This window comes from Phyllostomus hastatus, unplaced genomic scaffold (genome assembly GCF_019186645.2).
Source record: "Phyllostomus hastatus isolate PE091 unplaced genomic scaffold, TTU_PhHast_1.1 phas_scaffold_55, whole genome shotgun sequence".
NCBI lineage: Eukaryota > Metazoa > Chordata > Mammalia > Chiroptera > Phyllostomidae > Phyllostomus > Phyllostomus hastatus.
The window spans coordinates 12,341,966-12,362,186 of record NW_025334035.1 but is presented as its reverse complement, the minus strand read 5'-3'; the positions used below and the strand labels follow the sequence as shown (position 1 = coordinate 12,362,186).

At 45.0% G+C, this 20,221-nt stretch overlaps 1 pseudogene; it reads left to right on the top strand.

The window, feature by feature from the left end:
- The first annotated feature begins 833 nt into the window (after nt 1-833).
- Nucleotides 834-1,351, top strand: LOC123809128 (annotated as a pseudogene).
- The last annotated feature ends 18,870 nt before the right edge of the window (nt 1,352-20,221 follow it).

Genomic DNA, 20,221 nt, shown 5'->3' with positions numbered 1-20,221 from the left:
AGTGTGGGCCTTCATCCATCAGAGCAAAGGAGCCCACCTCCCTTCTGGAAGAGAGCGGATATGGCACAGGGCTCCAAAGCATGCATTTGGGAAGCTAACTGTGAATTTACTCCTGGCTCTGCCACTGGCTGGCTCTGTGAAACTGGGCAAGTTGACTCTCGTTGCCTTTATTTCCTCATCTGTGGAGAAAGGAATAACAATTGTCCTCCCTCCTAGAACCACCACGAGCATTGAACGAAATGATGTGTATAAAATGCTGGACTGCACTAGTCCATCTATTCCTCAAAAAATTAATAAACACAGAGTTACCATATGGCCCAGCAATTTCACTTCTGGGCACAAACCCCAAATATTGACAGTGGGGGCTCTAGCAGGTGTTTTATACCCATGTTTACAGCAGCAGTATTCATAACAACCAAAAGGTGGGAGCAATCCAGGTGTCCATCAACAGATGAGTAGATAAACAAAATGTGATATATACATACTGTGAAATATCATCCAGCCTTAAAGAGGAAGGAAATTCTGGCACATGCTGCAATGTGGACAAACCTGGAGGACATTGTGCTGAGTGAAATAAGCTGGTCACAAAGAGACAAATACTGTGTGATTCCACTCATGTGAGGGATGTAGAGTATGGATCTGTCCTGAATTTGACAGAATAGAGATAGAAAGTAGAATAGTGGCCTCCTGTAGCTGGAGGGTGAGAGGAAGGGAGTGGAAAGTTAGTGTTTAACGGGTGCGGGGTTTACAAGATGAAAGAGCTCTGGAGATGAGGGACAGTGACAGCTGCACAACGATACGATTGTTCTTAGCACTACTGAATTGTGTACTTGATGACTGAGACAGTAAATTTTATGGTAGGTTTATTTTACCACAATTTTTAAAAAGGAGAGCCACATGAGAACATCTGAATTTGCTGTAAAATCACTGTTTATTTCTTTGTTCAATAAACTTTTATTGAAAAAAATATTCACCAGTTTTTTTCGGATCCTTGCTTCCAAGACGACAAAGAAAAGAAGGAACAATGGTCATGCCAGAAAAGGTTGGGGCCATGTGCAGCCTATTCATGGCACCAGTTGCACTGGATGCACCAGACCAAGAACAAGTCCATTAAGAAGTTCGTCATTTGAAACATAGTAGAGGCCGCAGCCATCTGGGACATTTCAGAAGCAATTGTCTTGGATGCTTATGTGCTTCCCAAGCTGTATGTGGAACTGCATTACTGTGGGAGTTGGGTCATTCACAGCAAAGTGGTCAGGGATCGTGCTCGTGAAGCCCTGAAGGACCGAACACTGCCCCCCAATTCAGACCTGCAGGTGCTGCCCTTAGACCTCCACCAAAGCCCACGTAAGGAGCCCTTAAGAACTGAAGAAAAGTTCTCTGGAAAAAAATAAAATGGAAGTTGTACTTTAAAAAGAACAAGAAAAAAAGAAAAATATTCCCCAGATCCTGTGTTAGGCCTGCTGCTCCTGAGAGGAAGGAGCTCCTGTCCCTGCCTTGAGAAGAGAAGTGACACAGACACCTTAAACAACCTGTGAAATAAAGTGCTATAAAGTGTTCTGGGTGACAAAGGCCTAATGATGACACAAGGGCACAGGGGAGCAAGCGGCCAGTTCTTGAAAGGCCACAGTGAAAGTCAGGAATCTTTTCTGGAAATTGTAATATGTGATCTGAATTCTGAAACCTGGGAAAGTAGTCATCATGCTTTGGGAGTTGGGGATGATAGAAATGTAAACAATGCCAGCGCCTGATGCATCCCTGGTGCATTCCTGACCTTGTACTGGGCTCTGGATGACAGAGTCACCTGGCACAGGAGCAGATGGAGCTCGAGAAGGAGGCAAAGGCCAGACCACAGAGGCTTCTGAGCCTCACAAGAGCCACAACTCAGCAACACAAGTTAGTTATCCTATTTTTCACTGTTGCTTCCAGACTAAACAGCAACTGGTGAAGAATCTAATGTTTTGGGGCATGCTGGGAGAGAATGGCATACATGGGCCTATGAGACAGCAAATGCTCACCCAGACCCATGTGGCTCATAATCAGGAGTACTTCCCTAGTTGCACTCAAGTCTATCTGACAGGAGTCTGTGGTTTCCTGCAACTCCAGCAGCACAGAAAATTTCTCTATCCTTTTTTCTCGGCAGGATTTCAAATTGAGTTTTATGGTTTCTGACCTTGTATTTCATTTCAATCAAGTAACTTTCTAATACAAATAAAAGACTTATGTAACTAATTTTACTTAATGTTAAAAAATCTTGCATATTCCCAGGGAATCAGGAAACTAATACAGTTGACCCTTGAACAGCACAGGTATGAACTATGTGGGTCCACTTATACACAGATTTTCTTCAATAAATGTGTGCAGTACTATAAATGTATTTTCTCTTCCTTATTTTTTTTTAAATTTTGCTTATTTATTTTTAGAGAGAGGGGAGGGGAGGGAAAAAGAGAGGGAGAGAAACATCAATGTGTGGTTGCCTCTCTCATGCCTCCTACTGGGGATGTAGCCCCCAACCAAGGCATGTGGCCTGACTGGGAATTGAACCAGCTACCCTTTGGTTCATAAACCTGCATTCAATCCACTGAATCACACCAGGGCCCTTATGATTTTCTTAACATTTTATTTTCCCTAGTTTACTTTGCTGTAAGAATACAGTATATAATATGTTTAAGCATATAATATATATGTTAATCGACTGTGTTATCAGCAAGACTTCCAGGTAATAGTAGGCTATTAGTGGTTAAGCTTTGGAAAAATCAAAAGTTACATTTGGATTTTTGATTGCATAGGGAGTCAGTGCCCTAAGACCTGCATTGTTCAAGAGTCAGCTGGACTTTTACCTGGCAGCTAACAGAAACCTAGAGTTTCATTGAGTTCATTGTCAGGGACAACCCCCCAAATCCTGAAGCTTATACCAAAAATGTTCATGGAATATGAAAAAATTGCCATCAGTTCTAGCCAGAAAACCACTTTCTTACAGAGTCAAAACAGCTATTGGGTTTCCACAAAATGAAGCAAACTATTAGCATCCCAATGTTTTGCTGGACGGTAATCCCCCTGGTTTTCTCCAGGCTGCAAGGATTTCTCACTGTTTGTCCCAGGACAGCCCATTTCCCTCTAGTTCATCATGTCCACGCAGAAGAATTCACCAGGTGCCCACAAATATTGCTTGTGGTAGGTAAGGGATCAAAAAATCTGATTTCTCATGAATTTCAGGAAATCGGCACCAAATCCCTTAGAAGGTTGGTCCTTTGCAAATGACCCAGTACGGGTTTGAGTTTTGCATTGAGTGAAGTGAAAAGACTTGGCAGAGCATCTCTGAGCACAAGACTCTGGCTGTGACAAACCTCTGCAGAGTCATGTACTCGGGAGGCTGAGGGCTGGAGTTTGCGTCACTCTGGTGTCTCTGAAACTGCAAGTTTCAACACCTTAGTTAAGCTGTCTCTCAACCTTGTGAGCAAAAACTAGCTGCAACACCACAAGCCTCCCAAGTGACTGGTGACCGAGAGCACACTCTGTATTCCATCCCTAACTGACAGAAGATTTCAACCATTGCCCTCGTTGTCTAGAGCAATGACTCTCAGTCAGGGGTGATTTTGCGTGCCAGGGACAGTTGTCAATGACTGGAGATATTTTTCATTTCTTCACTGGGACCAGGGAAGTAGGTTAAGGGGTACATCTGGTATCAAGTAGACAGAGGCCAGAGTTTTTATGTCTAGTGGCTACTCTGTGATGCTCATCTGTCTGAATAGATCATGAGCCAACTCTCTGAATATCCCTACAATGCACACGGCAGCTCCTTCTCACCCCCCAAAAAGTATCCACTCTAAAATGTCAGTAGTATCAAAATTAAGAAACCCTGGTCTAGAATTAGAGTCCAAGCAGCTGAGTACCTACCACTTAATCCTCTCAGAAAGTCAAACTTTTCTCCCCACTAAAATTATCCTCCTCTTTTGTAGCGATGGGAGTTATAATAAGATGCAAGCCTGGACTACATTTCCCAACATTCTTTGCAATTTAATATGGTCATAAGAATAGTTCTCAACAGTAGAATGTGATCTGAAGTGCCTTGTGCCTTGTGCCACTACTGGCCAAGGCTTCTGAGAATTATCTTTCCCTTTGTGCTAGAAAGATATAGATGAGAACTAGGCTATGGTAGAGCCACAGGTTAGATCCTGGATCTCTGAACCATCATACGGGAGATAGCCACCTACCCACTGAGAGCACATGCTGCCATCTGTTATGTGAATGAGAAATAAATGTCTGTGTTTGAGCTAGTATACATCTTTTGGGTCTCTTTGTCACAGCAGCTTAGCTCATCCTAGCTAATAAGCAGCCATTCCCCAAAGTCCATTTTGGCCCTGAGAGCCATGAGGAGCTAAGACCTCCGAATAAGGCAAACACAGCAGGGATCTTTGCCCCAGGTTAGTATGGGGTTCCCTCTCTTCTAACTGGTAGTGCTGCACATGTTAAAGCCCACTGTGAGGGGTCCTTGACCCCTCACATAACCTCAGCATAACCTCCACTTCAGGACTAAACTGTGATACGATCCAGCTCTGTGCAACTTCAGTTATATCATAATGATGAAGACACTTCAGTTGCAAATGTCAGAACCTCAATCAGAATCAGCTTAGGTGAAAGAAGAGGCTCAGATAACCAAACCGCAAGACACAGCGGGGCAGACCTGGCTACAGGGATGGCTGGAACCGCATGACTCTCTTTCTCCACGTCCTATTCCACCCTTCTGGGTATTTTGGCTTCATTTTGCTTTCTGCAGTTAGCCTCTTCACACAGAACATTAAAGGCACCTTCATCCTTGAGTTTGTATCCATGCCCCCAATTCGAAAAGCACCAGGAGGGCCTTGGATTGAGCATTCCTTCTGTGGCTGGAGCAGGAGGTGTTATCAGAAGTGAGGAAGGGGTACTGCTCCAACAGAAACAATAGCCACACGTGCATTTCAACAAAGTGAGATCTACAGACCTTCCTTCCCCTTCCAGCTTCCTAGTGACCCATTTTTGCCACCAGTTCCTGCTGCTCCAAGCCAGGGAACCAAAGTGTAGCCTCAGGAAGCATATCACAGGATTCTTGCCCCCACAACCCCTCCCCCACCACTTGCACCTTCAGCAGCCAGGGTTGTCCAAAATGTAACAGGAGAAAATTCTAACCGGGCAAGATGTGGTAAATCATACACCATGATGGCACATAAAATCTGTGTGTAAAGTTGGAAATTTTTCAGCAAGATAAACTGATACTATATATCTCAAGCAATCCTTCAGTTTCTACTGGCTCATTCTAGTTTATTTCATTTACAGAATTTACCACACTCTGCAGTCACTTGGTTTATTTGCTTGTTTGTTGCCCATATGTACTACTAGGAAAAAAGCTCCACGAGGACTGGGATTTTGTCTGTCCTGTTCCCTCCAGTGCCCCTTGGGTGCAGCACAGCACCTGGAGTGCCACTGCTTGTGATGTGTGCAAGATACTGAAAGCACAGAATATTCTGGTATTTTGCTGAGGGTCCATTCCACTTTTTCTCTGTGTGTATTGATTTAAATATCTGCAGGAACTGAATTTATTTCTGCTGGCATTGCCCCTTGCAGATGTTCCTCGAAGTCCTGAGACCTAGGCAGCTGCTTTCTCTTGTAATTTCCTACTACCTTGCGATATCCTTTTAGTCATTTAATTGATTTATTTTTAAAGAAGGGAAAGGGAAACATCAATGTGTGGCTGCCTCTCGCAGGCTCCCTGCTGGGGATCTGGCCCAGCAACCCAGGCCTGTGCCCTGATTGGGAATCGAACCAGCAACTCTTTGGTTCACAGGCCCGCACTCAATCCACTGAGCCACACCAGCCAGGATTGCACTTCTTCCTTTTTCTTTTCTTTTTTTAATATATTTTACTGATTATGCTACTACAGTTGTCCCATTTTCTTCCCTTCACTCCCCTCCACCCTGCACACCCCCTCCCACCCACATTCCCCCCTTTAGTTCTTGTCCATGTGTTATACATATAAGTTCTTTAGCTTCTGCATTTCCCATATTATTCTTACCCTCCCCCTGTCTATTTTCTATCTACAATCTATGCTACTTATTCTCTGTACCTTTTCCCTCTCTCTTCTCCCACTCCTCTGTTGCTAACCCTCCATTTCTGTGGTTCTATTCCTGTTCTAGTTGTTTGCTTAGTTTCTTTTGGTTTTGCTTTAGGTGTGGTTGTTAATAATTGTGAGTTTGCTGTCATTTTACTGTATATGTTTTTTATCTCTTTTTCTTAGATAAGTTCCTTTAACATTTCATAAAATAAGGGCTTGGGGATGATGAACTCCTTTAACTTGACCTTATCTGAGAAACACTTTATCTGCCCTTCCATTCTAAATGAAAACTTTGCTGGATAGAGCAATCTTGGATGTAGGTTCTTGTCTTTCATGACTTGGAATACTTCTTTCCAGCCCCTTCTTACCTGCAAGGTCTCTTTTGAAAAATCAGCTGCTAGTCTTACGGGAACTCCTTTGTAGGTAACTGTCTCCTTTTCTCTTGCTGCTTCTAGGATTCTCTCCTTATCTTTAATCTTGGCTAATGCAATTATGATGTGCCTTGGTGTGTTCCTCTTTGGGTCCAATTTCTTTGGGACTCTCTGAGCTTCCTGGACTTCCTGGGAGTCTATTTCCTTTGCCAGAATGGGGAAGTTCTCCTTCATTATTTTTTCAAATAACTTTTCCATTTGTTGCTCTTCCTCTTCTCCTTCTAATACCCCTATAATTCAGATGTTGGAATATTTCGAGATGTCCTGGAGGTTTCTAAGCCCCTCCTCATTTTTTTGAATTCTTGTTTCTTCATTCTTTTCTGGTTGGGTGTTTCTTTCTCCTTCTGGTCCACACCATTGATTTGAGTCTGAGTTTTCTTCCCATCACTATTGATTCCCTGTACATTTTCTTTTATTTCACTTAGCGTAACCTTCACTTTTTCATCGAATTTGTGACCAAATTCAACCAATTCTGTGAGCATCCTGATTACCAGTGTTTTTAACTGTGCATCTGATAGGTTGGCTACCTCTTCATCATTTAGTTGTATTTTTTCTGGAGCTTTGATCTGTACTTTCATTTGGGCATTTTTTTTTTTTTGGTCTCCGTGTGTCTGTTACATAGGGAGGGGCAGAGACTTAGGTGTTCGCCAGGACAGGGTAACCCACAACACTGGGTTGTGATGCTGCATGTGGGGCAGGGGTCTAAGAGGGGACAATGGCACTTGCTCCACTCTCTACCACATTTCAGTCACTTCCCCTGCTTCCCCCAAGCAAATTAGGCCCTTCTGGTGCTGATTCCTGTGTGGGTGGGTTTGTGTATGTTCTAGGACCCACACAGTACAGGGTCCTAGAGGGTTGTGCGGGTCTCCCCACATGTGTTTTCAATCAGTGGCTTGAGGCTTTATTTCCCCATGCTGGGACCCTGGGTTGTGCGGTCCGTCCCACTCCCCCTTTGTTTTGCCTGGTTTATCTGCACACAAATGTGGGACCACCCAGTCCACCAGCTGCTACCTTACCGGCCAGCTGCAGCCTTGCATGCCCCACTCCACAATCTGCCACCTTGCTGGGTTGGCCAGCCACAGCTTTGCCGCAAGTCCTCTCCGCCTGGCTGCCGAACTCTATGCCTCCTACTGGTCTGGATGAATATTTCTTCTTTAACTCCTTGGTTGTCAGACTTCCATACAGTTCGATTTTCTGTCAGTTCTGGTTGCTTTTTGTTTTAAAATTGTTGTCCTTCTTTTGGTTATGCGAGGAGGCACAATGTGTCTACCTATGTGTCCATTTTGGCCAGAAGTTTGAATGCACTTTTTTGTTTCTGGGGCTTTCTCCACCATTGGCTTCCAGGATGCTTCTTTGATGAGACATTCACACGGACTACCGAGTCCTGTATGGAGGAAAAGGGATGGCCTGGCTAACCTCTCAAAGGGAGGGTGCCTCAGAGCGGCCTGGCCACTCTCTCAAAGGAGAGCACCCCAATCCTTCCCTTCACAGGGTTTTTATTGGGTTTCAGTTTGCACAGGAATACAGGTAAAGTTCATCAATCACTGTCAGGCAGTAAGGATCAAACAACAGATAATATTCAAAGAACTAAAAAGGGCTCTCACTGAGTTGGGGTCTTATCACCTAAAAAAACTACAGAACTTGAGGAGCTAAATTCATTTCCTGCCCAGGCCTTCATAATCTAATTAAAAGCATCCTCAGCAAGCAGGTTTCACAGGAATTTACATATTTCTTTTTCAGGTGTGATCATCCCGGGAAGTCCCCAGTCCCCAGTGCGGATTGTACCGCCCCTTGTTATTGTCACAGGCTTGAGTCGGGCAGAGGAGACAAAGGCAGTAGGGATTTGGATGTCTCGCAGGCAGAATGAGGACTCAGGCTTTGTCAAAGCCAAGGGGTGAGGGCGATCACCCCCTTTTTCCCCAGCCCCCCAAGTCCTTCCCTGGGGCCTCCACGCAATCATGCCTGTCTTAGGTGATTCCCCCCTTGGGGAATCTCACCCATCATTGGCTAACTGATCAAGCACTGGGGGCCAGGCAAGGAGCAGAAGCAGCGCTTCTGCCAGGGAGATAAGCTTGTCTCCTTAGTGTCTCCTGGTCCGGAGGTCTCTTACTCAGCCTTAGGCGGTGGGGGGGGGGGGGGCGGGTTATAGCTCCTGAAACCAGGTAGAGCGGACCCCAACACTTCTTAGTTTGCCCTCTTCCTCTTTGACATTACCTCTAGGTTCTCTTCATAGCTTCCCCTTCCTCCTCCAGCATGTTAAACAGTACATGCCCCATTGATCTGTCCTCGTTCATCTTCTCATCCCTGGTGACCTCTTCTACTCACTTGGGTTCAGTTATGTCTAAATGTGTCAGTTCTCAACTGCATATGCCTAGTTGGAACACATTCCTGTGCTTTTTTTTTAATATTTTATTTATTTTTAGATAGAGGGGAAAAGAGGGAGAAAGAGAAACATCAATGTGTGGTTGCCTCTCACATGCCCACTACTGGGGAACTGGCCTGCAACCCAGGTATGTGCTCTGACTGGGAATCAAACCAGTGACCCTTTGGTGCACAGGCTGGTGCTCAATCCACTGAGCCAGCCACACCCTGTACTTTTGCAATGGGCATTTCCAACTCTGCATATGCAGCACAGCAGTCCTTTTCTCCCTACACTCTGGCTCCTTTAACTTTTTTTTCCTCTTTCCCTCAGCATTTTCCTGCCCTCAGAAAAACTTGAAACCAAGTCCTGTCAATTCAAAATCCTCAACATGTCCCTTTGACCCTGTTGCTGGTGGAAACAATGTCCTTTCACAGAGTCACAAGGAAAGCATTCCCAGGACCCACATTTGGGAGGATAGGCTGAGTGGTAAAAGTTGCAAAATTAAAGGACTGCCCCTGAGTTGCCAGTGTCTCTTCGCCATCCATCCCGCTGTGAAAAAATCCAAACTGGTCTTCAAGTCCAGTACAAAGGCCAATGTCCAAAAGTTCCATGTCATGCTGAAGCTTAGTCCAGTTTGGTCCATGTCTGTCCCCATCCAGCCAGTGTAGTCTGTTCCCAGCCAAACCCTTGCTAGCACTGTGCCCAGGCCTGCAACTGGAGTCTGCGTGGCTGCCAGAACCCACGTGACTTCTCGGGCCACATGGTTGCTATGGAGAGACAACATGTGAATGAATGAAAGAGCATGTGTTACTGTTAAGGTTGGGTTATATTAGGCTTGGGAAGGACCAGGTGCTTTTTCAAACTAACCAATCAACTTCCCAATCCTTCATGGGCTAGTATTGGATCACCCCCTAACCAATCCCATTCCTAGATTTTCCCCGGTTCTGTGTCCCTTATCCAACCCAATCCTTTCCCCAGGCTAGACAGACAGGCCTTTATAGTCATGATCTTAGCTCCTACTGCGCATGCCTCATAGCAGAAGCCAGCCCTCCCCTCCTGCTTCACCACCTTGGCTTCTACTGGACATGTGCCCAACAGAAGAATCTCCCCTTTATTGTTTTACCTCTCCCCTGGCATCTGCTGGGAACAGACCAGATGTACCCTTGGGAGACTGGAAAACTGGTCCTTTCTCCCTACACGGGGGAGGGAGGGGTGTTAATCCCCTTGGTGGGGAGATGCTGTGATTCCCTGGGGAGTGTGTGAAGCTCTAGCTTCCTAGCAGATTAGGCGTATGGTCCCTAGTTGATTATGCTTAAAAATGTCTGATTCCCTTCGCTCCTTTCCTTTATTAACTTAGCTACCTATGCTACCAACCCTACCTCTCCACCCTGACCACCCTTATTTTGATTTCAGCCTGCATTATTTTTTATGTCTACTAGTCACCTCTCTGTCTCCTTGCCTCCAGTTCTTTACTCCTATTAGTTACCTCCATGCCCCTCTGGAGTAATATGCCCACAACATAGCACTGTCATATCACTCTCTGACTTCACCTTTCCAACACTTCAATATCATGAATGCAGAACTGTCACCTAAGACCTTTTATGGCCAGGCCCCTTGCACCTTTTCAGCCTCCCCTCCATTGCTTGCACCAGCTCTATGGAACCACTTGCAGGTACCCAATGTGGCAAGCTACAGCATGCTGCTTCCTCTTTGCAGGATTCCTCCCCCTTAGTCAGCCTGGAAAATGCCACTGTCTTCAGTATCAGGTTGCTGGATGCCACTCAGGACCTTTTTCCTCCTTTGTGAGTCACTGCACTCTATCCTGTGTTTCTCTCCCACCAGCCCTGTAACACTTCACTTATTTGATTACAAGTCTACCTTCCCTGCCAGACTATAAATTTCATGCCACATGGTAGGCTTTCAATACATGTCCCAAGAGTATGTATTGTAACATAAAAACTCCATGATAGGGAGACTTTGTTGTTTTCTACACAGCTATATCCTTAGAGACTAAAACAATACCTGCTGCATAACAGATATTCAAAAATATTGATTGAATCTGTGAGCGAATACAAATAATAATACACACACCAAATGTATTTCTTATACACGTATTCTATAGATGAACATCCCAGGGATCTTCAAAGCAAGCACAGCGGGATAGCACTCCTCCTCCTTCCCCTCAGCAGCCAGATACCAGCTGCGCAGTTGTCAGCTTCCTCCCAGGCCTCCCGATGACTCAGGAGCGCTTCCTCAGGGACGCGTGGGAGTGATGGTTGACAAAAATAACCACAGACGCTTGAAGCATCATCAAGTCTCTGTCTATGGGTGAATATCAGGGATGAATCCAAGGGTTTCTCCCAGGCAGGACAAGACAGGTATCCATCCCTCCAGCGACAGTAGTTATCAAACAATCAGAGTCAGAGGGTCAGACAAGCTTAGTGTAAACCAAGTGAAGTAGCCACTGCTCCTAAGCAGTCAGCTGTTCATGTGCTGTATGAATGTTCTTTGTAGACTGTGAAGGAAACACACATGGGAGTAGTGATTGTTAAACATTATTATGTTGTAATTCCTCTGTGTGTCTTTTTTACTTTTTACAAAAGGATTTCCCATACTTTATCTCATTTGATGATAATATCAACCAGGAGAGAAGGGCAATTTACTAATGAAAAAGACTCAAAAGAGCCCTGGTTGGTGTGGCTCAGTGGATGGAGTGCTGACCTGCAAACCAAAGGGTCACCGGCTTGATTCCCAGTCAGGGCACATGCCTGGGTTGTGGGCCAGGTCCCCAGAAGGGGGTGCGTAAGAGGCAACCACACGTTGATGTTGCTCTTTCTCCCTTTCTCCCCCCTTTCCCCTCTCTCTAAATATAAATAAACTTTTAAAAAAAAAAGGGTCTCCAGCTTGATTCCCAGTCAGGGCACATGCCTGGGTTGCGGGCCAGGTCCCCAGAAGGGGGTGCATCAGTCAGGACACAATCCTGGATTGTGGGCCAGGTCCCCAGTACGGGGTGCTCGAGAGGTAACCACACACTGATATAAAAAAGAGAGAGAGAGAATAATAAAAAAAAGAAAAAGACTCAGAGAGAATATGTGACTTGCTTACAGCACAATTCTCAAAGTGGTCCAAGGACCAGCAGCATCAGCATCACCCAGGAACTTAATAGACATGCAAATTCTGGGCCCCGGCCAGATGTACTAAATCAGAAACTGGGCTGAGGCCCAGCAATGTGTTGCAACAGGCCCTCCAGGTGACTCAAATGCATGCCAAAGTTTGAGAACCACTGACTTAGAATCTCACCCAGGAACTGTAGCAAGCTACAGTCTCTGGGCGAGAACCCAAGGATGTCCTTAGGTGCTATCCTTCACTGAGTTACTTGCATGTTAATAGCTAACAGTTTCCTGCTCCTACTTTTCTATGAAGCCCTGCCCAGACCAGTTCCAGCTACCTCTCCACTCCACTCTCTCTCCCACCGGCCTAACCTATTCCTTAGACTCGCCAAGCTCTTTTCTATCCCAGCACCTTTGTACATACTGTTTCCACTGCCTGGAATGCCATCCATCCTGGCTTGATTCTTCTCATATTAGGTCTCAAGGCAAACATTCTCTCTTCAGTGAGACTTTTTCAGGGCACCTCCATGACTGTTAGATCCATCTATTTATTCCCATTGTTTGTTTACTAAGAAGTAAACTCCTTGAAAGCAGGGTCCTTTCTTATCTACTATTATGTCTCCACAGCCCACCACAGTGCTTAACACATAGTAGAAACTCAGCAAACATTTATTGAATACATAAAGCACAAACTAGAAGCAACTCAGAAGAAGGAAAAGGCAATTTCCCCTATTCCTGGCACCTGTAACAACGGCCAGTCTCAGCTTTCCTTTGGGGGAATAGAAAAAGGCAAGTAACAGTTTTTTTTTTTTGGCTAACAGGGGTACCTGATGGAAGCTCCCACAGAGGACTCAGGATAAGAATAAGAATTAGGCTGCAGTGGCCACAGATGGGAAGGGGAGGAAAGTTGATTCTAGGTGAAAGCAGTGAAGCGGTGGGACCAGGGAAAGGTGTGGCTTTCCTCACACTAGAAAGGGGACAGCTCTTTTTTTTTTCTTTTTAATTTGTAGTGGAAAAAATAACATGAAGTCTGCCCTCTTCACAAATTTTTAAGTGTGTAGGACAGTGCTGGTAGTACGCACACATAGCTGTGCTTTGTGTGCGTACACACAACTTTTTAATCTTGCAGGACTGAAACTCTAATGTTCACTAAACCAGCAGTCCCCAACCTTTTTGGCACCAGGAACCAGTTTCATGGAAGACAATTTTTCCACAGACCTGGGTGGGGGACACGGTTTCAGGATGATTCAACCACATTGCATTCATTTCATGCTGTGTGGCCTGGTTCCTAACAGACTACAGACCGGTGCTGGTCCATGGCCCAGAGGTTGGGGACTCCTGCATTAAACAACAGCTCCTCACTTCCCTCTACCCCCAGTCTCTGGCAACCACCATTCTACTTTCTGTCTCTACAAGTGCGGCTGTGTTGGATACCTCATATAAGAGCAGTCACACAGTATTTGTCATTTTGTGACTAGATGATGTCTCTTAGCTTAAAGTCCTCAAGGTTCATTCCTGCTGTAGCATGTTTACAGGATTTCTTTCTCTTTTTAAAGCTGAATAACAGACTTCCGGCAAGATGTAGGCATAGGTGGACACACTGTACCTCCACGCACAACCAACATTGGAACAACAACAATTTAGAGGCAGAATAACACCCAGAACTGACAGAAAATTTATCTGAATGGAAGTCGAACAGCCAAGAAATTGAAGTAGACCCGTTCATCCAGACCGGTAGGAGGGGCAGAGACAAACAGCCGGGCACGGAGAACAGGGAGAACTGGGTGCATAAGGCAAACGGGAGTGAGTAAGGTATCTGGGGCACGCAAGATCGCAGTGGTGGACCCTGAGTACGCAAGCAGCAGCTGGCAGACCCAGTGCAGCAGCGACTGTGGAGCAGGGCAGAGCATGCAACCAAGGATCCCAGGGAAGGGACTGAGGTCCCACGGAGAACAGAGCTACCGCCATTGTTCCCTCCTGACTCCGCCCCCACATACAACGTCACAATCTAGCGACTGGGGTGCACAACCCTGGTGAACACCTAAGGCTCTGCCCCTCACTGTAATGAGAGCGACCAGACCCCCCCACCCAAAAAAAAAAGGCTCAAACAGAAGAACAAATCAGTGCCCCAGAACTCATCCTTTTGAGTGACTAAGAGATAGCCAACCTATCAGATGCACAGTTCAAAACACTGGTGATCAGGAAGCTCACAGAATTGGTTGATTTTAGTCACAAATTAGATGAAAAAATGCACATTACCATAAAAGATAGGAAGGAAAATGCACAGGGAACCAATAGTGATGGGAAGGAAACTGGGACTCAAAACAATAGAGTGGACCAGAAGGAAGAAAGGAAAAACCAAACAGGAAAGAATGGAGAAATAAGAATTCAAAAGAACGAGGAGAAACTTAGGAACCTCCAGGACATCTCTAAATGTTCCAACATCCAAATTATAGGGTACCAGAAGGGGAAGAGGTAGAGAAACAGATTGAAAATGTATTTGAACAAATAATAAAGGAGAACTTCCCCAATCTGGCAAAGGAAATAAACTTCCAGGAAGTCCAGGAAGCTCAGAGAGTCCCAAAGAAGTTGGACCCAAGAAGAAACACACCAAGGCACATCATAATTACATTAGCCAAGGTAAAAATGAAGGAGAGAATCCTAGAAGCAGCAAGAGATAAGGGGACAGTCACCTACAAAGGAGTTCCCATCAGGCTGTCAGCTGATTTCTCAAAAGAGACCTTACAAGCAAGAAGGGGCTGGAAAGAAGTATTCCAAGTCATGAAAGACAAGGACCTATATCCCAGATTACTCTATCCAGCAAAGCTTTCATTTAGAATGGAAGGGCAGATAAAGTGCTTCTCAGATAAGGTCAAGTTAAAGGAGTTCATCATCCCCAAGCCCTTATTTTATGAAATGTTAAAGGGACTTATCTAAGAAGATTAAAAAAAAAACACGTATAGTAAAAGGACAGCAAACTCACAATTATTAACAATCACATCTAAAGCAAAACCAAAAGAAACTAAGCAAACAACTAGAACAGGAACAGAACCACAGAAATGGAGATCACATGCAGGGTTAGCAACAGGGGAGTGGGAGGAGGAGAGAGGGGGAAAAGGTACAGAGAATAAGTAGCATAGATTGTAGGTAGAAAATAGACAGGGGGAAGGCAAGAATAGTATGGGAAATGTAGAAGCTGAAGAACTTGTAAGCATGACACATGGACATGAACTAAAGTGGGGGAAGTGGGTGGGAGAGGGTGTACAGAGTGGAAGGGAGTGAAGGGGGGAAATGGGACAACTGTAATAGCATAATCAATAAAATATATTTAAAAAATAAAACATAAATAAAAAGCTGAATAACATTCCATTGTATGCACATACCACATTTGCTTCACCCACTGATGAACATTTAAGTTGTTTCCACCTCTTGGCTTTTGTGAATAATGATACTAAAATGTAAGAATGCAAATTTTTCTTCAAGACCTTAATTTCAATTATTTTTGATAAATACTCCAAAGCAGACTTGCTGGGTCATATGGTAAATCTACTTGTAATTATTTGAGGAAGTGCCAGACTGTTTTCCAGAGCAGCTGCCCCATCTTGCAGTCCCACTAACACAGCACACAAGTTTTCCAGTTTCTCCACATCCTCACCAACACTTGTTATTTTCTGTTCTTTTTTCTGGGCGGGGTGGGGGTTTGTTTTTGTTTGGCAATGATGATGATGATGGCTACCCTAACAGGTGCAGGTGAACGCTCATTATTTTTGTCTGTATTTCTCTGATGATGATTAGCGACATTTGTATGTGGTCATTTGTATGTCTTCTTTGGAGATAAGTCTCTTCAAGTCCTTTGAAGGGACAGCCCTTTTTTTTGGAGGCAAGTTTTGCAATAGGTAGAGACCTACCGGTGTCCCATTTACGTGGCATGCTCTACATGGAAGGGGCAGCTAATGGCTGCCCAAGGAAGAAAGGACCCAGGTGAATTGCCTGGGGGGCACTAGGCACAATGTGAACACTCAGGCCTGACAGAGTAAAGTGGGAATATTGATATAAATATCTGTTCAAGTCCCTGCTTTCAACGGGGCATCTACTTAGAAGTGGAATGGCGGGACTATATTGTAATTCTATTTTTAATTTTTGGCAGAACCACTACACTGTTTTCAGTAGTGGCTGCACCGTTTTACATTCCCATCAACCATGCACAAGTGTTTCAATTTTTCTACATCCCCACCAATATTTGTTATTTTCTGTTTTTTATTTATTTTTAGAGAGAGGGGAAGGGAGAGAAAAAGAGAGGAAAAGAAACATCAGTATGTGGTTGCCTGTCACATACCCCCCGTCGGGGATCTGGCCCGCAACCCAGGCATGTGCCCTGACTGGGAATCAAACTCGTGACCCTGTGGTTCACAGGCCAGCACTCAATCCACTGAACCACACCAGCCAGAGCTGTTTTTGTTTTTGTTTTTGATAGTTAGTATCCTAATGGACATGAAGAGGTATCTCATGGTGGTTTAACGATTAGTTATGCTGAGCAACTTTTCATTGGCCATTCAGATATTTTCTTTGGAGAAATGTCTATTCAAATCCTTTGCCCATTTTTTAAAATCAGGTTGTTTGTTTTTGTGTATGTCTATTAAGCTTTCCATCTGGCTTTTGATTTTGCCATTTATAAAGTAGTATATGTTAGGTGTTGTGTAAAGCCATAACACACACAATCTCACTTTATCCTCATGACAACCTTGAAATGCAGGTAAATTCAATACCTGCATTTCACAGAAGAGGCATCAAGGCCCAGAGAGGTTAAACCTCCTGCCCGAGTTCACACAGCCGGTCCAGGCCTGTATGACTCCAAGCCCTGGCTCCTAACCCCGGAGTCCTCACCCCTCTCATCACTGTGGCAGGTTGATAGGGAGGCTGGGCCATGGCCCCCCATCAGTCCCAGGGGTCTTTCTCCCATAGACCAGCATGCCTGGAAGAGTCCCAGGTTGGGGATTAGGAGCCTGGGCTCTGCTGGTCACAGCCCTGCTCTGACTGGCTGGGAATCTTCCAGAACAACCACCCCATTGTCCTAGCTGTGACAGCACTGAGAGTAAAGAGAGGTCATGAGCAGGAAAGCCCTTTGAAAAGTCATAACACACCCGGAAGAAGTGAAGCACGGAAAGGATTCACAAGGCTGGTGCCTGAGCCAGGCCTGTGCTCTCACCACCTCAGAACCTGAACTCTTTCCTGGCCAGCAGCTCACTGAGAGTCTGGGGTGGTGGCAATCCTGCTTTCTTGTGTGTCTTTCCTCAGACACCCATGGGTACCCAGCAGAGAAGGTGGGGGCAGTTGCAGCTGGTACTAGCCTCTTGGGCGGACCGGCCTCCCCTGCCCCAAGAGGTTCAGGAGGCAGAGTTGTTTTCTGCTATGTGGCTGTTCTTATACTCACCCATTGAGAAAATGCTCTGGAGAATGGCAGTTCTTTTATACATTTAGAATCAAAGGAGAAAACATAGGAGAGTCACAAGAAATCTATTGGTAGTAGATTACAGAGAAGGGAGAATCTCCTTACACTGGTGAGTTCAGGATAGTTAACATTTAACATTTAACATTTGCAGTAAACAGAGATGGAATGCTGGCAACAAGGTAACAATGAAAAGTTTCATAGTCATTATGCTCTAGTGCCTGCAGATATGGGTCTGGAAGAGGACTCTGACATTTCAAAGGTGTGTTATCCTTGATGCACAAACAATGGACAGGGCTCTCTTAAGTACAAACAGACCTTTTACTAAGGAAGCTACAGGTCTGGGACATGACTCCCCACCATGACCTGCCCAGCTAGGAATTTGTGAAAACATCCTGTGGGGTCACTCTCAGTCACTGAGCTTGTCAGGTCTGCCATGTGGCCCCTTCATTCACACATGACAAAGGGGACATTGCGGTATGATTGAGTTACAAATCTTCAAGTGGGGCGATGCAATATTGCGATTTATGTTTGGTCTCAGGTCACAGTTCCTGGCTTATAGCTCTGGGAACTCTTGGAATTTCCTAAATGATGAGAGGAGAAGAGGTGTCTTTTGTTACATGAACAGGGTGACATGTGGATCCCATGTAAGGATGGGGGCCAGTTGCCAGTGGAACCAACCATGTGATTAGAGGGTTGGAAATTTAGTCCCACACGCCCTCCCCCACCCCTCCCCATCCCTGCCTCCCAGATGAGAGAGGGCCTGGAGGTTGAATTATTCACCAATGGCCAGTGATCTAATCAATAATGTCTATGTGACAAAGCCTCCATAAAAAAACCCAAGAGTTGTGAGATGAGGGGACAGTGCCACCTGGAGTGGGCACAGAAGCTTCTCGCCTTTTCCCCGTAGCTCGCCCTGCGCATCTCTCCCATCTAGCCGTTCCTGAGTTACATCCTTTTACAGTAAACTGGTGAACTAGTAAGTAACATGTTTCTGAGTCCTGTGAGTCATTCTAGCAGTGTAATCAAACCCAGGGAGAGGTTTGTGGGGATGTCCAACTCATAGACAGTCAGTCAGAAGTACAGGTGACAACCTGGACTTGCAGCTGACATCCCGAATGGAAGGGGGTTGTTGGAACCTTTGATCTGTGGCCAGTCAGTCAGAAACAAAGGTAACCTGGGCTTGTGTCGGGTGTATGAAGGATGCATGTGGTGTGGGGGCAGTCTTATAGGACTGAACCCTTAACCTGTAGAATCTGATACTATCTCTGAGTAGATGGTGTCAGAACTAAGCTGAATTTTCAGACAACCTGAGAGGGTCCAAGATTTGTTTGTTAGTGTGGGGAGCCCCTCCCCCATGGAAAACTGTGTCTCAGAACACTAATTTAGGAAATTATCTGAAAAATCTGGGAGGGACCATTGTAATCACACAGGTTTTCATAAGAGGGAGACAGGAGGGTCAGAGAGAGGAGGTGTGACTACAGACACGGAGGTCAGGGTGCTGTGCTGGCGGGAAAGGAGGTCATGAGCCAAGGGACAGGGGCAGCCTTTAGAAGCTGGAGAAGTGAAGGAAACAGGGACTCGCCTGAAATCTTCAGACTGAACGCAGGTTTCCCAACGCCTTGCTTTTACCCAGTAAGACCCATTTTGAACTTCTGACCTCCAGAACTGTAAGTTAATAAAACTATGTTCTTTTAAGATGCTAAGTCTGTGGTAATTTGTTACAGCAACAATAGAAATGAATAGCCAATAGAAAGTGTACAAAAGAAGTGAGCAGGCCTTTACCAGAAAAGGAAGTGCATGGGTCAGTAAACACGGAGATAGTCAGCACCATCAGCCATCCTAGCCAGCTTCTGGCTGCCACTAGGCAGCTTAGTACAGACATTCCCATTCCAAAAAGGAAGTGTAGGAAAAAAGGAAGGGATGACAGGTCCCAAGCAAGCCCAAAACCTCATCTTTGTTATGGCGGTCTAAACTGACTAAGTTATCAGCTATTGAGGAAATGCAAATTAGGGCCTCCAATAAGATTCCATTTTAATTAGCAAAGTAATTGGAAAAAAATAATAAGACTACCAAGAGCAAGCACTGGAGAGAAGAGGGTACAGGTTGGGGGAGGATCTCTCATACAAAGCTGGGTGTGGACGGCCATGTGCTGGAAAACAAGTCAGCATTTATCATAAAGCTAACCCATTCCATTCCCAGGGCCACACCAGATGTGCAGCAGAAATGTGCAGGAACATTCATACGCGTGCTCTTGCCGACAGCAAAAGTCCAAAACAACTTGAATGGATGTCAGTGGGAAAGCAGAGAAATAAACCAAGTTACTTTCATACAATGAACTATTATACACAGGGAAATGAATGCACTACAGTGACACACAGCAACAAGGACAACTCCGACCAACACAATATTAAAAAGAACTAGTTATTTTTTGGAAAAAGTAGCTCCAAAAAAATTCCATAGAGCAAGATACCCTCTTATAAAGTTAAAGACGACCAGAATAAAAAACAGATAACCTTTAGAAACACATGTAAGTGGCAAAACAACTGTAAGGAATGTGGAAACAGAGGACACGGGTGGGGGTTTGGATGAAACAAGATTGAACATGACTTCAAAAGTTAAAATCTGGACCATAGGGACATGTGGATTCACTACACCAGTTTCTCCATTATAAAAAAATTATTTAAAAAAAAATTTTTAATAATATAAAAAGGAGTGACGAACACAGGATTCAGTAGGCAGAGACACTGCACCCTAGTGATGAAATGTCGGTTATCGCTCGGC